Source organism: Panthera onca, chromosome F1 (assembly GCF_046562875.1).
Source record: "Panthera onca isolate mPanOnc1 chromosome F1, mPanOnc1 haplotype 2, whole genome shotgun sequence".
Taxonomy (NCBI): domain Eukaryota; kingdom Metazoa; phylum Chordata; class Mammalia; order Carnivora; family Felidae; genus Panthera; species Panthera onca.
In genome coordinates, this window is record NC_138355.1 from 1,102,558 (window position 1) to 1,119,564 (window position 17,007).

A 17,007-nucleotide genomic window follows, 5' to 3' on the forward strand; every position below is an offset into this window, starting at 1 on the left:
AAGCCATGATGATGTGACTTTCCACACAGGTTGCCCTGTATCTTCCCAGCTGTGTCTGGCCAGGGCTCACTGTGCTCCTTCTGGTTTAGGCACAGAACTGGGGCTACATTTGCTAGTCACAGTCTTATTGACCCACCACTTGCTAACACACCATGTTTAAGAACATCCAGAGTCTTATGACACACCCTAAATATGAAAGATGAATAATTAAGAACACTCGCCAAATAAACCCCAGAGAAATGTCATCTTTAATATGTCACACAATTCACAGACCCCCAAAGCCAATGATAACCTAGGAGTTAGGATTCCCAATGGATTTGAAAGGAGACATCATTAAAAAAATGCTTTGCCAAGCAATTACAAAAGTGTTTGAAACAAATGAGAATAAGTCTCAGGAAATGAAGAAAGGTGTAAAGAAGTACATAATGGACAATTACAACTGAAAAGTATAATGACTACAATTTTTAAAATACAAACATATACACAGACAACACAAAGAATAAAACCTAATATTTATGTCACAGGAGTCTCAGAAGGAGAAAATATAAAAAAGTAGGGACTAAAAATATATTTCAAGAGAAAAATAAAAAAAAATTGTTTCAGGAAATCATGGCTGATTTGCCAAATTTGACAAAAGATGTGAACCTAATGATCTAAGAAAATGAGTAAATACCAAAGAGTTGAAACCTCAAGAAGTCCACCAAGAAACATGCTATGGACTACACTATGCTCCCACCCCATTCACAATTTTCCAGTTCTATCCCCATAAACTTGCATGTGGGGACTTGGAAGGTAATGAGGTTATGTTAGGTCACAAGTTTAGGACCCTCATGATGAGGTTAGCATGCTTACAAGGAGAGATGCCAGAGAGCTGGCACACTCTCTCCATGCACACATACAGAGAGAGGTCATGTGAGCACAAAGCCAGAAGGTGGCCATCTGCAAGCCAAGAAGATGAGTCTCCCCAGAACGTGACCACACTGGTGCCCTTGTTGGATTTCTACCCTAGAAACTGTAAGAAAGTGCATTATGGATATTTATCCATTGGCTTAAACTTAGTGCATTTTTACACATTTCAATAAAGCAAGATTCAGGAACTAAAATACATGGTGAATTGGACTTTATCAAGGTTAAAACATTTTGCTCTTTTTTTTTAAATTTTTTTTAACGTTTATTTATTTAGACAGAGAGACAGAGAGAGACAGAACACGAACGGGGGTGGGTCAGAGAGAAAGATGGAGACACAGAAGCTGAAACAGGCTCCAGGCTCTGAGCTGTCAGCACAGAGCCCGACCCGGGGCTTGAACTCACGAACCGCAAGATCATGACCTGAGCTGAAGTTGGACGCTTAACCGACTGAGCCACCCAGGTGCCCCATTTTTAAATTTTTTTTTAACGTTTATTTATTTTTGAGACAGAGAGACAGAACATGAATGGGGGAGGGTCAGAGAGAGAGAACATTATGCTCTTTTAAAGACCCTGTTTGTTAGCTAACAATATAACATATATTACAATTGTATTAATTATATAAATAATAAATATAATTAATTATAATGATAATACTATAATGTAAATTATATTGAAAATAATGTAGGGGCACCTGCGTGGCTCAGTCCATTAAGTGTCCGACTTTAACTCAGGTCAAGATCTCCTTGTTCATGTGTTCGAACCCTACATCAGTCTCTGTGCTGACAGCTCAGAGCCTGGAGCCTGCTTCAGGTTCTGTGTCTCCCTCTCTCTCTGCCCCTCCCCAACTTGCACTCTGTCTCTCTCTGTCAAAAAAATAATAAACATTAAAAAAATCCTGTTAATATGATAAAAATGCAAGCTATACACTAGGCGAACATGTTTGCAAACCACACATGTGACAAAGAACTTGTATATACACAGTATAAAAAATTTCAGAATGCAACAAAAAATAACAAAAAATAATAAGGAAAACATTTTCCAAATGGGAAATGGACAAAATACATGAAGAAACATTTCAGCAAAGACAACATACAGGTGGCATAAGCACATGAGAAAATGTTCTACATCACTAGCCATGAGGTAAATACAAATGACAACTGAGTAATCACTCCCAGCCTGTTAGAAGAGCTGGTTCAACTAACACAGTGAAAAGATAAAATGTTGGAAAGAGGCGGTTCTCTCATGCATTGCTGGTGGGAAAGTAAATAGTACAGCCACTCCGGTAAGACAGTTTGATAGCTGAACATAAACCCTACAACCTAGCGGTCAGATTCCTGGACAGTTATTTATCCCAGAGAATTAAACTTAAAATCCCACAGAACACTGAGCACAAATGTTCACTGCAGGGTAATGTGTAATAGCCAAACCACTGAAAGCAAACAAAATGTCCCTCGAATGGATAAACAAAGCATTCCATCCACACTAGGGAGCCCTACACAGTGATAAAGAACATATATACATATATATGTACACACACACACACACACACACACACACATACACACACACAAAGTAAACTCAGCTAAACAGTCTTCTCAGTGGAGATGCAGAGCCAGGAGGGAGGCATCAGCCTAAGGTTCAAAATGAAATGGAAACATCATTCACTTACATTTCAATATGTGCCATGACATGGAGACACACGTCAGGGTTCTGGTAGGTAGGAAGCTGCTTCCAAGGAGAATGCAGGCAAATGCTGTGTATAGAGCCAATGAAGCAGGAGTCCACTTCTGGGATGAGACTGATAAATGAGGCAGAAAACTGGTAAAGTTTTTAATGCTAGCAGAGGTCATGGGCTTTTGTATAGCATGAGATCATTTACATTGCCCCTGGGGGGAGAAAGGTTTTGCATCTCTATTCTCCTAGGCTTGAGGCTTAGTTTTCTCTTCACTTGTGCACTTGAAAGAGTCCTAACAGGTCCTCATTGTACACAGTATGTCCAAGTTGCCAGAGTCCAGAGTCCCTTGGTGGGCTTGTGTGATGGTGCCCTTACCATAACCATGAAGTCCACAGACGAGTTTTGTGCTTTTCCTGTAAGTCCTGCTTCTAACCTGTCCAGTCTGGGGGTGCCTATTTTCAAGTCCTCAGTTGAGGACATGTGATGAAGGCTGGAGATTGGGACTAACCTTTGATGATCTATATTTCCATGACTCCCTGTTCTCCTTCCAGTGCTGCGTAGGTTCGTGCCTTTGATGCTCCTTTCGTATAAACCCTTGACTACTTGGTCTCTCTACTCCTCCTCACCCTGTATGGTAGTCCTGTGGCTACCCTTGAAACCTCAGGCATAAGTTTTCTTGCCCACCTCTGCACACTGGCCCGCCAGATCAGGGTCTGGTACACCTTACACGTTCAATAGATGCTTGTTGAAAAATTGCACGTGGATGCCCTGTCTCTCTCTGTCACCAAAATAAATAAACATGAAAATAAATTGAAAAAAAAGAAAAGAAAAATCGCACGGATGAGTTGGGATCCGAGGCACACTGTGAAGAAAACATGGGGGTTGGGAGGTAGTGGAGGTGGAAATGCAGTTCCACAGAGTTGAAGGACATGACAAAGTCAGCGATGGCAGGGTGGTGTAGTCCAGGTAGAGCCATGGGAAGGGCATGCAGAGCTGAAAAGCACCGACATTTCAAGCAGAAGGGAGGTGGAAGGAGTCTCGTATTCCCAGTGTGTCTCCCTGTCCCTCAGGGCTGCCCTTTCAGTCATGGGTCACGAGTGGGGAGGGTGCACAGCTGCAGATGTCCACAGTTAGCAGGAACCTGAGGGAGACTGAGGAACAAACACAGAGGCCTAGGATGCAAGAGGGAGCACTAGGTTCATGTACAGCCACCTCCCTGTGAAACCAGCTTTTCAAAACCTTCCTGGGTCTCTTCAGGGATGACAGGGAGGTCTCCACCTGGGGATGAGACACCTGACAGTCCCTCTCCCACTAGCCTGGTCTCTGGAGTCCTCTCTCTGGCTCCTGGCCGTCAGGCTGGTGGGCAGGCGGCCATATCATCTGGTGGGCACACAGAGGTGCGGTGTTGCAGACCCTCGCGCCCAGCAGCTGTGTCCCCTGCAGGGGGTGGGGGAGGCGGGGAGGGAATTGGATCCTGGATACAAGAGGTGTGCAGGAGTGAGCCCACTGGTGCGCATAGGTGCATGGGTCAGGGGCGGAGCCCGGTGAGGGATGCAGCTGAGGGTGCAGCTGTGCTGTGCATCCTGGCTCCCAGACCACCTGCCACCCCAAGCTCCCAAGTCTCTCTGCCAGCCAGGGGCTTTCGCCCACCCCACTCTCCCACCAGGGACATGGCTGTTGCCTGGCACCTGTGTCCAGGTAGCTGTGGAGGTAACGGTAGCGGGGCACTTGCAGGGAGGACTGGGAGCCATGAGCCTCCAGCCCCGGAGGGTGGCAGCCCTGCTGCTCCTGCTGCTCCGGGAGGCAGAGGCCAAGTCCCTGGATGTGCTCCCAAAGGCGCCTCTCAGCTGCAGCTGCGCTCCTGAAGCACCAACACTGCCAGGGGCTGAGCATGATGCGATGCCCCCAGGTGCCCCCAAAAGACCATCTGGAGAAGCCTAAAGGTGGAACAGCTGAGACCCACAGCCTCCCTCCAGGACCTGCCTCAGTCGCGGTGCTGCCAAGGTAGGGATCCTAGTGACAAGGTGCCATGTGGACTTCCCCCTGCCCCTCTCTGTCTTCCCCTTTCATCCCCACCCCCCTCCCTCATGCTACGGGGTTCTTCTTGGGCTCCTTTCTGGCTGTGGTCATAGGAGTGACCTTTATGGGTTGTACCCTGGTTCCCTGGAGGAGGAGGGTCCGAGATGGAGTAGAGGGTTAGGCTCCGGTGGTGGGGAGAAGAGCAGGTACAGAGAGGGGACGCCCTGAGTGCCCTTGGAGGTCTGACTGGGTTGGTGGCTGGAGGGTGGAGGTGTGAACAAATGAAGGAAAGAACGCGTGGACCTGCGGTTGTCGGACAATGTCAAGGCAGAGCCAGGGAAGTCACAGTCATGAGCAGGATGAAACAATCCTACCTGTGAAAATGAAGCGCAGGGACCTCAGTTTGCAGAGAAACATTCCAGGGAGAGTCAGGGTGGTGGGCTTCAGTTGCTGGAGCCCAGCAAGGGAACTTGTTGAAGCCATTTATAGTGGAAGCGGCAGGTGAACACAAGCCTCCTGCCTCCCCCCTCCACACCCCCTGCCCTGCCCCACCCCGCCCCTGGTAGCAAGGGTGCACCCTCTGATGGGGCAGGGAGATCCCACCCCGCTTTTGGCTAAAGGCAGTCCTCTAACATGGGAGTTAATGGGACTATGGGGTATGGAGTCTGAATTAGGGGTTGTGCAACTCCCTTTGAGTTCTTCATTTCTGAAGGCAATTTGCATTCAATCGATGAACTCAAAGCAAATGGGCGATGAACAAGTGGAGCTTCGTTCTTTTAGAGGGTGGTCCAGACTCTTTCATACTTGGAGTTGTGTGCTGGAGAGGACTGGGTTTTTGGGATTCAGCACAAAATAATCTTTGGGAAATGTTCGGTGGGAACGTCTTCTTCGCAATCTCACAAGGAAAGTGGATGGAAAGGCTCCTTGTTCCAGGCAGACTTTTCGGTTTTGTTCTTCATATCTGGGGGGCGTGGTGCTTCATGTTTCTGTGGAGCGCCTCCTCTCTTGCATTCATCCTGTGTTCCAAGAGTTTCATACCTTAGGAATCACATCTCCTCTGGGACTCACCAGGCAGCACGAGGGAGAATTGACTCTGAGACCACCATGTCCCTAGAAAACAGTGCATGTGTATGTCAGCAGGCAGGGCTCACCTCTCAGCCTCCTTCTAAAATCAGCTCTTGAGCAAATGCTCTTTCATTCCATGGGTTCTCCCTCTCCCATGTTGTTGGTGTGTGTGTGTGTGTGTGTGTGTGTGTGTGTGTGTGTGTGGTGCTGTGGACTGTATGTAGTCTGGACCACGATACGGTCCCAGTTCTTTCCAAAGACACTGTTTTGTTGCATGGGAATATCTCAATTCAATAGACTGTTCCAATCTTGTCTCAAAGGTTGAAAACACCCTGAAGGCAGCACCATGACCTCACTGAAAGCAAAAGCCTAAGAGCAGAGGCTTTCACAAACTTACATATCAAGATGACTGGTACTTTAGGTTTTCAGTAACATGGTGTGGTGTAGGCCACTTTCAGCAGCAGCTGCTCCTAAGCATCTGTTTTGTCCTTGGGGGGTGGGGGGTGAGTTGTCTCTCTCAGGAATTAAGGAGATTATGATTATCTTGAATATTGTTATTTTCATGATTACCATGATTGCTATATTCTTCATATCCCATCGCATGGAATTTGATACATGTGCTCGATACCCGAAATGTTTTCATCACAAAATGCTCGCTACAACAAGGAGGAAAAACTCACTGTTGTGCGATGGACAATGTACCTTATCTTTATTGTACTGTTTTAGTGGTATGTACATAGGTTGACTGATGAGAGTGTCCACTTAGATCTAAGGGGATTTTTGTGATATAATGATACTTCAATAAACCATAAAAATAATTGAAAATCTGACATAGCTAGTAATCTAAGCACTCTGTCCTCTTTGATATGAAATACTAAGTAAAGAAATCATCTTTCAAAAACTTCTGAGTCATCATAATTCCTTATTATTCAGGTAGGCCTGGTGAATGTAATGGAATGAACTAAGGTCTTTGAAATAGAAGAAGCTAGAATTTGAGCTATTGAAGTCATATTTACTATTTCCCTGTTGACATGGTCTTTTTTTATTTGCTGATGTCTTTTGCCCTTTATGTCTTTTGTCTATTTCCCTCCTTCCTGCTCCTCACCTTTGCAATCATCTTTACGTATTTATGAGTTTGTTTTATTATGTTTTGAGGATTTTTGTATTTTGTTTTCTTATTTTTGTTACATTTTCTACATATATGTGTGAGCATTTAGTATTTGTCTTTCTCTGTGTGATGTATTTCACTTAGCATAATGCCCTCCACGCTATTAAAACCAATGTGTCTTAATACAGGTGTGAAGGTATTTTGGGGAGTTAGTGATTTCATGTGTTCTGAGCAATACCTAGGGGGGTTATTGAGGGAAATTGCTGGATCATATGGATGTTCTAGTTTGAATTTTTTGAAGAAATTTTATATTGTTTTCGACTGCTGCTGCACCAAGTTCCAATCCCACCAACAGTGCACAATGATTTGCTTTCCTCCACAGTTTACCCAACGCTTGTAATTTCTTGCCTTTTTGATAAGATCATTCAGACAGGTTTCAGGTGATATCTCTTTGGCTTTGGCTTTTTATTTCCCTAATGTGGAGTGACATTGAACATCTCTTCATGTATGTGGTGGCCATCTGCATGTCTTCATTGGAAAAATGCCTCTTCAGGACTCTGCCAGTTTCATCATTGCTCTTTGCTTTTGCATTGTTGTCCTGTAGGAGTTCTTCATATCTTTTGTGTATTAACCCTTTACCATGTATGTAGTTTGCAAGTATTTTCTCCCATTAACTATGTTGCCTTTTCATTCCTTTGAAGATATTTTTGCTGTGCAGAACTCATTTTTTTTAGTTTCATGTAGTCCCACTTCTTTATTTTTCCTTTGTACCTTTGGCTTCTGGTGTCGAATCCAAAAACTCAGTGTTTAGACTGAGGTGTGTCTTGTGGTCAGCAGAGGGTGTCGTGTAGCTGCTCATGACAAGGACACTGCTCCCCAGATGGGGCTGGCAGGTGCAGGGCGTCACTGCTGGAGGAGCCTGAAGGGTGGAGGGGCTTTACTCGGTATCAAACCCTTGACTGAGTCTCCATCCTGCAGTCTCCTTGAGCTCCTGATGTGCTTTGTAAAGGACTCTCTTCCTTGCCGAGGTTCAAGTGGGTCTTGCTGTTGTCACTCAATCCTCAGGATGAACACATTCAGGTCATGGTCTTTAACTCATTGACCTGACCTGCACTTACAGGTACTTTCCTGAGAGTAAGGGACCCAGCCTGGGTGGAGGGCCAGCAAGCAGACAGCAGTGGCCCAGTCTGCATCCTCCACGGTCTGAAAGCAGGGACTGGTTGCTCTACCGAGAAGTAGAGCTATGGAACAGGAGGTGCACAGGTGGCTAGGTTTTATCATGGGACGGGGCCTGGATGAGTGTGTTCCAGGACATGGGGTCAGGGATGCTGTGCAGAAGGTCAGAATGAGGGAGTGTGGTTTCTTTCCTGCCCCATGGGTCACTCCTAGGTACCCTGATGGCCTCAGTGCTGGCTTGTCCTCCTATTTCTTCAGGTATCCGCTCAGTCCCAGGGGTCCCTGCTTTTCACATAAGGCCCCAATGTATAAAGAGTCTGTAGATATTTGAAAGTGGAAGCAGCACCCGAACAATGGATATAAATAATGTTCCAAAAGTTGTGCTCGGTGTACATGCCTAAAGAAAGAAAGATTTGTGGTACAGATGTACCCTTTTGTACAATGATGAGAGCCAAAATATTGGAATGGGCTCAGTCATTCAGCTTCTGGAAACGCAGAGTAAATGATGATGTGTGGCCACTGAGAATGAAGAAGGGGACAGGACTGTGCCTGCCCACTGTGGGGACATCACGTACTACAAGACCATAGTCCTGGATCCTTACACGCCCAACCTGTCACATCACTCGTAGACACAAACACAGACACCTGCTACAATCAAAGCAAAAGGACTGTGAATATGACACCATGTCTTATAGGCAATTATTTCTTTGAAGAATATAAATTTTTTCTCCGTATTTATTTTTTTTTTCATATTTATTTATTTGGAAAGAGCGAGAAGGAGAATTCTGACCAGGGCTTCAAGCTGTCATTGCAGAGCCTGACTTGGGTCTTGATCTCAAGAACCATGAGATCATGACCTGAGCCAAATTCAACTCGGAAACTCAAACGATTGAGCCACCTTGGTGCCTGTCCTCATTATTTAAATCTTAATTTTACTACTTAAACGTCACTTATAGAAAACTTTTAAGAACTTCATACTTTATTGTCTAATAGATTAGCATAAATGGGATATTGAATATTTCATTTGGGTATTTTTATAATATACACATTAGACCGATATCAACATGGCCTGTCCAGGGAAATGAAAGATTTTCAAGGTATCACTCTGGTCCACACATTTCTCTTCTGGCATATCTGGGTTGAGACATAACTCTTCATTCTTACCTCCTTCTGGTCCCAGATTCGCGATTGTGCTTCTCAGGGATGGTCCATGTATTTTTTGCCCAATGGATATAATTCTAGCATGTACTTCCTTAGGATGTCCTCAAGCATATGTGGGATGATACCTGTGAAATTGGAGGAGTGGTGTCACCCATTGGAAATTTATCCAACCATATTTACTTCAACTTCTCGCCTCCTCTGATTCTGCTGCTCCTCTGATCCCAAGTGTGCATACGTGTGTGCCTACGTGTGTGCATGCAAGTGTGTGTATGTGCATGTATGTGTGTTTACCGGTGCTCATTTTCTGGAGTCCCAGAAGATAACATCCCCACCTAGGGAAGGATGGCCAAAATTTTCTTAAGAGCTTAGGTTCTCTAATTTCTAAAGTGATCCCTACAGATGGGATTGCAGTTGTGGTCTAATAGGACAGAACTGAATTTACCTAGACTTTGTAGTTGTGTGCCATGAGCCATTCCCTCCCACTCCACTGGGTACAGTGGGGTCAGGGTTGTACTCAGTGGGTTGCCATAGCCTGGAGTGCTCCTCAGAGAAGAACATGCTGGAATGCCTCCTGTTACACTCCTCTTCAGCCTCACCCCCATGCCACCTCCATGTCTGCACACAGTTACAGTGACACAACATTTTCCAGAGCCCCCTCAGAAAACCTGGGTCAAGACAAGGTCCCCATGTTGAGGACATGGAGTTGGGTTCATGCCTGGTTCGGACTTTTTACCAGTCTTTGGTTCTGGGCAAGGCACTGACCCTGGCAGGGTCTTCACTTTCTCCTCCTCTCAGTGGCTCCCTGGGATCCTCACATCCTGTAAACACATCCTTGTGTAATTTCCTCCTTGGAGTGTGGTATGGACTTAGTGTTTCATTTCTGTTCCAAAGAAGATGGCAATGTGACCCCCAAACCACCAAAGTTTTGGTGATAAAAAGTCTATGACACTGCCACGTGCACACTGTCACTCTCTGTGTTGTCTCTCAGATCCTCACACTGGGGAACAACACCCTGTGTTGAGTAATGACACAGACAGTACACACAACCTAGCCCTGAGAGACAACAACAGACAGGGAAGAACTAAGGCATTCAATGTGGACTGAATCCTGCCACCACCCTGAAGTGAGCTCAGGGGTTGAGTGAAGCAGGTTCTGTCTCAGTAATGATAGCAGCCCCAATGTCCTGAGAGGCTCTGGCAAGAGCCCTCAGCAGAGCACTGCTGAATTCCCGGTCCCCTGGGCCTGTGAGATGGTAAGTTTATGGGGAAGCCATTAAGGGTGAGGGAATATTGTCACACAGCACTAGAGCAGAGTACTGAAAATGTCCTCCTGCCCCAGGCCCTGGCCCTCCTCACCCTCCCTCTCTGCTCTCTTCCCCAGCTCTTTCTGGTCTCCCTGGTATCCTTTCACATGTCCACCCTGACAACACCGACCTCTGCCTCCGAGGGTCTGCACCACTGTGCCTTCTGCCAGGCTGCATATACTCGGATTTGTGCAGGGCTGACTCATTCTTGCACTGCTGCAGGAGGTATTAATGTTTCCTCAGCACAGACTTGTCAGACCCTCACCTGGTGGAGCTCAGGACCCTGTTTAGCACCTTGATTTTTTTCTATGGAGTCATTGCTCATGTCATTCACATTTTTCTTTCATGTTCTTTCCATCTTCCTGTCTAGATCTTGAGCTTCTAGAGGGAAGGCCTGGCTTCCTTACCAGCACTGGCACTATCTGAATGCTCAGATGTTCATTCCCAGTGGCTGAATGAAGAGGTAAGGGGATCCATCCCACCATTTAGCAGCCCAGTCATTATAGCCTGATTTACTTGGGTCATTTTTCAATACATATTTTATTTTATATTTTTTCAGTCTACTACACTCCTAACTTGGGGTGTAAAATCACACTCCAAGATCAAGAGTCTCACGCCCTACTGAGTGAAACAGCCAATTTTAATGGAACTAGACTGATTTATAAGTTATCTTGAAGGTTAACATTTTGTAGGTATATTAAGTTATGCTGAATTACCAGAGAACGCGCCAAATTTCAATAGCTTGTCCCCATAGATTTCCTCACATGACAGTGCTGGGTGCGTGTTTAGATTGGAGACTAAACTTCTTCATATGGTCTTTCAGGAACCCAGAGTTCCTCCATTTTGTCCCGTCTCCCTCCTGAGGTTATCAGGTACTTCCACAACCAATGGCACAAGGTGTGATAAAGGGGAAAGGGAACAAAGAAATCCACATGGGAGCATGTTATCAGCCAGGTCTAGAGTGCCTAAAATATCTGCCTTTACACTCATTCCGTGTTTTAAAGGCAAGGGTTTTTAAATAATGATCTGTGAGAAACTATGTCCCACAAAACATAGAAAATGCATCCCTAGATATGCACCACAAAATATACAAAAGGTAATTCCTGAGCTGAAGGAAAATTTTCTCCCTCCAGTAAACATTTATGAAGGAAATAAGAAGAGTAAAAATCTATGTGTGTGTTTGTGTGTGATTTATACATATTAATGAATATGACGTTTAATGAATATATATGAATATTTTAAGTGAATGATCATTAACTTTTAAATAGAAGAATTAGTAAAACAATAAGTTAAAAATAAGAATTAGTGAGCTTACAGACATATAGTATTAAGATATATGACAGTATCGAGGCGCCTGGGTGGCTGAGTCAGTTGAGTGTCCGACTTCATCTCAGATCATGATCTCATGGTTCGTGAGTTCGAGCCCCGCATCGGGCTCTGTGCTGATATCTCAGAGCATGGAGCCTGTTTCAGATTCTGTGTCTCACTCTCTTTCTGCCCCTCCCCCACTCACACTTTGTCTCCCTCTGTCTCAAAAATAAATAAACATTAAAAATTTTAACGACATTACATTAAGATATATGACAGTATGAATTAAACGATTGGTGGTTGAGAAATCAATTAAGTGCCTCTTAAAATTGTTTTCAAGTACGAAAACTCTTTAAACCACTTGACTGTAAGTATAGTGTAAATATTGAAACTCCAGCACAGTTAGCCAGTTAAATTGAAAGAATTACATATATCTATGTTCACTTACACTTAAGCACCCCACTCTTTGTTTCTGTTCAGGTCATGATCTCTGGGTAGTGAGAACGCTGAGAGACAGAAGAAGTTCAAAGGAGCCCCCTTGTGTCTTGGTGCTGGTGACATGGAGGGGGCTATTGTGGGACCCCATGTTTTCCTAGGTGTCCCCGGTCCAGGAATATTACAACCCTCCCTAATTCCCCTGCACAAACCGGGGCTAGGCAAGGAGGTTGTGGCTGCCGCAACTTCCTGTAAGATTTGGCCCGAGATCTCTACATATTTGACCTAAGATCTCATGATATTTGCCCCTAGATCTCATGACATCTATCAACAGGACAGAGTTGGCCCATTGCTCTGAGATTAGAAGAAACACAGACTCCCCTGAAGGTTCCATAGCCTGGGAGAATCATGAGGGCTTATTGTGTGTTCAGAGGAGCCAGGTCCTGCGCACTTTCCTTTCCTCTATGCATCCTCACCTCCCATTTCAATCCCCTCTAGCTTCACAGAAATAAAGGGCCACCAGGCCAAGTCTTCCCTATTTTAGTGGTGGTTCTTACCCCCACTGCTCTTAGAATGCTGGATGAGTTGGAAAGTATGAGCCAGGGACCTCATATCCTTTTGGTGGTGGCTTTGGGTTGTTTGTGGGACCCTGGGTGTTGGTAGCACTCCACAAACCAGGAGTGTCTCAACCTGCCTATTTACACTTCATAAAGGTGACTACACTAAGGAGTTCTCATGCCTGCCTCCTTCTGGCTATATTTGGCCTGACATCTCATGAGATTTGGCTTGGGGATCTCATAAGATTGGTCAACAGAGCAGAGGTGGCTGCATCTTTTCGAGTCACAACAGACACAGACTGCACTAAGTGTCCATGGCCTAGGACAGCACTCAGAGATACTTTTTCTGTGTTCACAGGAGTCAATTTCTGTGCACTGTGATTCACCCCACACCTCCTTCTCTCCTATGTCTTGTGCCTCTAGTTTACTGGGAATAACAGGCTAGTCTGGTTCAGCAGCCCCTGTTTCTGTAGCCAGGTGTTTCGCCCACCACATCTAGGATGCTGAGACAGACAGGAAATATGAACACGACCCCCCGTGTCTTGGTGCTGGTGACATGGCAGGGTCTATTGTGGGACCACAGGTTTTCCAAGGTGTCCCCTACCCAGGCATATCACAACTCTACTATTTTATCCTGCACAAAAGAGGTTATGCTACCTAGTTCCCGCTCCTGCCAAGTTCCCAGGAGGTTGGAAGAGATCTTGCCAAATTTGGCCATAGATCTCATGAGATCTGCCCCTGGATCACAGGAGACTTGTCAACAGGGACAAGGTGGATGTGTTGTCTGGAGGCAGGAGAGACACAGAATACCCTGAAGTTCCTGCACCCTAGGAGGTGCAATGGCAGACTGCCTGTGTGTTCAGAAGAGGCGGCACTTTCTTTCTCTCTGTACCTCCTGACCTCCTTTTTGTATCACCTCTTATTTAGCATGAACAATATGAAGTCCAGCTGTTACAGCAAATGCTGTGCCCAGAAAGAGACAAGCCACAGAACTCAGGGAATCTGAAAAACTGTTTATTGTGCACCCATGACGCCCCAGCAGAGTCACCTCCAAAGGCTGAGCCCCGTACCTTGGCATTCACCTCCTTATCTGGCTGTGATGCTAGGCAGTTGGGAGACAATGGAAAAATAGAGGGGTCCTTACCAGTGGTGCTAAATGGATAGTTGGTGGAGGCAGGAGGAAAACAAGATTACAGAAGAAGCCAAAAGAATGCATGGGAAGCATGCAGCCTCAGGCATCTGGCTGGCCCCTTTTATCTTGTTGTTGTTGTTGTTGTTGTTGTTGTTGTTTTCCCTAGTTTTTCTTCTCACAGCCATTCTCTCCTAGGTCAGTGGTCCTTGTTACCCCCACTGCTCCTAGAATGCTGGGAGGGATAGGGACTACTAGTGAGACACTTTATGGCATTTTGATGGTGGAGTTTGAAGACATTTGTGGGACCCTGGTGCTCCTAGGTGTCCCCAATCCATGAATGTCCCTGCCATGCACAAAGCAGACTTGGCTAGGGGGTTCCCCCTCCTGCTGTGTTCCTGGGAGATTTGGCTCCAAATCTCCTGAGAGTAACAGTGAGATCTTGCAAGATTTGGCATTATATCACACGAGAATTGTCCCTAGATCATGGGATACTTGTGAACAGGGGACTGGGGCTTCGTTTTACAGACCCAGGATGGAAACAGACTATGCTCAAATGTCCAACGTCTAGAACAGCTCTCAGGTAGCCTCTTTGTGTGATCACAGAAGCCACTTTCTGTGCACGTTGTTTCTGCCTTCCCCTCCTGCCCTCAGGTTTCTCTGTCCTGTAGTTCAGTGTTCCAAGTGGGCCTCTGGTCCATTTGTTCTTATTTCATTGGTCTGTGTTTAGCTCTAATGTACCTAAAGGCTGGGAGCGGCAGGAAGTATGAGTGAGGCGCTTCGTGTGAATTGCTTATGGTATCTGTTGGCTTTTGTACAACTCTGGATGTCGCAGCAGTCCCCATCCAAAAATGTCCCAGCCCTGGCGGTGTGCCTTGCAGGTACCAGGCAAGACCAGGGAATTCCCCCTCCTGCCAGTTTCCTGTGAGATGTGACTCAAGGTCTGGTGAGCTTGGGACACATGTGTTCTGAGATATGACCTTAGATCTCAGGAGATTTTCCCCTTCGTCAAGCGCTTTTAGTCAACAGGGAAGAGTGGCTGTGAATTCAGGAGCAGGACGACACAGACTGCACTGAAATGTCCAAAGCCTGGGAAAGTTCTCAGGGACTCGGTTCATTTTTCAATCATCTGTATCTGTCATAACAGATTACCAGTTTTAGTTTCTTAAAACTACACCAACTTATTCTTATGGTCTGAACATGAAAAGTCCACGAGGTTCACTGCACTAAAGTCAACAAGGCAGCAGGGCTGCGTTTCTTTCTGGAGGCTCCATGGAAGAATCTGTTTGTTGTCCCTTCCAGCTTCTAGAAGATGCCCACATTGTCAGCTCAGAGCCCGTTCCATCTCCAAAGCTGGCCATGGCTGATCAGTTACTCTCAAAATACGGTATCTTGACACTGACTCTCCCTCTTTCACTTCCATGGACCCTTGTGATTACATTGGCCCCTCCAGGCTAATCTCCTCAGATCAAGTTCCTTAATGTAATCACATCTACAAAGTCTCTATGCCATGTAAAGTAGCATTTCCCCAAATTCATGGGGTGATCATGTGGACATTTGTGGGAAGCTCTACTCTACCATAGGTACCCCCATCAGTGAACACATTTCTAAAGCATGTCAATCAATGCAGTCTCCGCATTACTGTAAATCAGCACGTTACCACATCTTAGTCTACTTCTTTTGAGTGCCAACCTGCCATCAGCTGACACCAGCTCATTTATGTCCTTGACATTCACCATTTCCAGAACTCCACACTTCCCAAAAATTCTACATAAGATCAGCAGTGTGGCCAGTTCAGAGAGACCATGAGTGACTGACGGGGCTTGTCCTTCCTGAAGGAAGCAATACATTCAGCTCTGTGCTTGGTGCTGCAGAAATTATGAGGAGAGATTGTCATTTTTCAACATATTTCAGTATTATGTGTATACACTTACCAGAACATAACTAAATGAAAGGGAAAAGAGAAAGAAAGACCATGCACGTACCAGTGTTGAGGCATTTGAATTGGGGAGAAGGAAGGAGAAAATCTGTGGTGAGATGAATATGAGGATCCTGTGCTTCAAAGGTTCTCAGGGATCAGAGCTGTGTGCTGCAAGCAGTTTTAAGGGGGGCCAGGGCTGAGGGAGTGGGTATGGATTGACTGTGTCCTGTTAAAATTCATACGTTCAACTCTAATGCCCAGTGTGACTGTACTTGCAGAAAGGCCTTTACAGAAGATATAAGGTTAAATGAAGTTAAGGGCATGGGGCCCTTGATCCAATAGGTTTAATGTCTCTGAAACAGTGAGCTTGAGCTCCCCACCTCCCACCTGAGCACAAGCACCCAGAAAAGGACACATGAGACCACACAGCAAAGAGGGTTCTCTGTGAGGACAGGAATAGAGCTCTCACTCAAACCTGAATTGCTGAGAACTTCCAGTCTTGATCTTAGATTTCCAGCCTCCAGAATTGAGAGAAAACACCTGTCTCTTAAATCCATGTAACATGTGGTATTCTGTGAAGGCAGCCCAAGCTGACTAATGTGGGTCTCACTCAGTCATTGGCCTCAGCAGCTTATCCTACCTGGGCATTTCCAGACTCGAACTCAGTTTTGTCTATATTCTGGAACTGGCACTCACTATCCACTTTCTCCTTGTGAAGAATGATCTGTGAATTTCCTTTTTTTTAAGTTAGCTCTATGCCCAATGTGTGGCTTGAACTCACTGACCCCAAGATCAAGAGTCACATGCTCTATCAATGGAGCCAGCCAGGTGTGACTGACCTGTGACTTGTCACATGGTTGATGATTTCATAGCACAATTTACCACATGTAGGAATGACCTAGACCAAAGATCTTCCTGGATTTTCTTTTGATCAAGTTTGACCTCAAATATCAACCTAGAATGACCTGGGAATTCTAGATCCAGATTCTGCAGGGTGACTCCTTGACCCCACATGGCATGCTCTTCCTTTTCTCTTGGAAAATTTCTGTGCTTCTGACTCTCCAGAACCACAAGACATGTATTTGACTACTGTTGAGGGAGCTGGGCTTAGTCTTGGGGAGACACAGTTGAAAAGGAAAGAATCCCCAGAATCAGGGCATGTTGGGGTGGATGGAATTATAGAGGATGTGGGAGGAAAAGAAGCTGAGGATGAGAGCCCCTCTCGCACTCCACTTTTTTGA

At 45.5% G+C, this 17,007-nt stretch overlaps 1 long non-coding RNA gene and 1 pseudogene across 1 annotated transcript in view; both read left to right on the forward strand.

Annotated features, from left to right (window-relative positions):
* The window catches only part of LOC144614857 (uncharacterized), a 715,444-nt gene that overhangs the window by 157,237 nt on the left and 541,200 nt on the right, over positions 1 to 17,007 (forward strand). The window lies entirely within an intron of this gene.
* LOC145713349 (vomeronasal type-1 receptor 90-like) overlaps positions 4,479 to 17,007 on the forward strand; it is a 37,901-nt pseudogene continuing 25,372 nt past the window's right edge.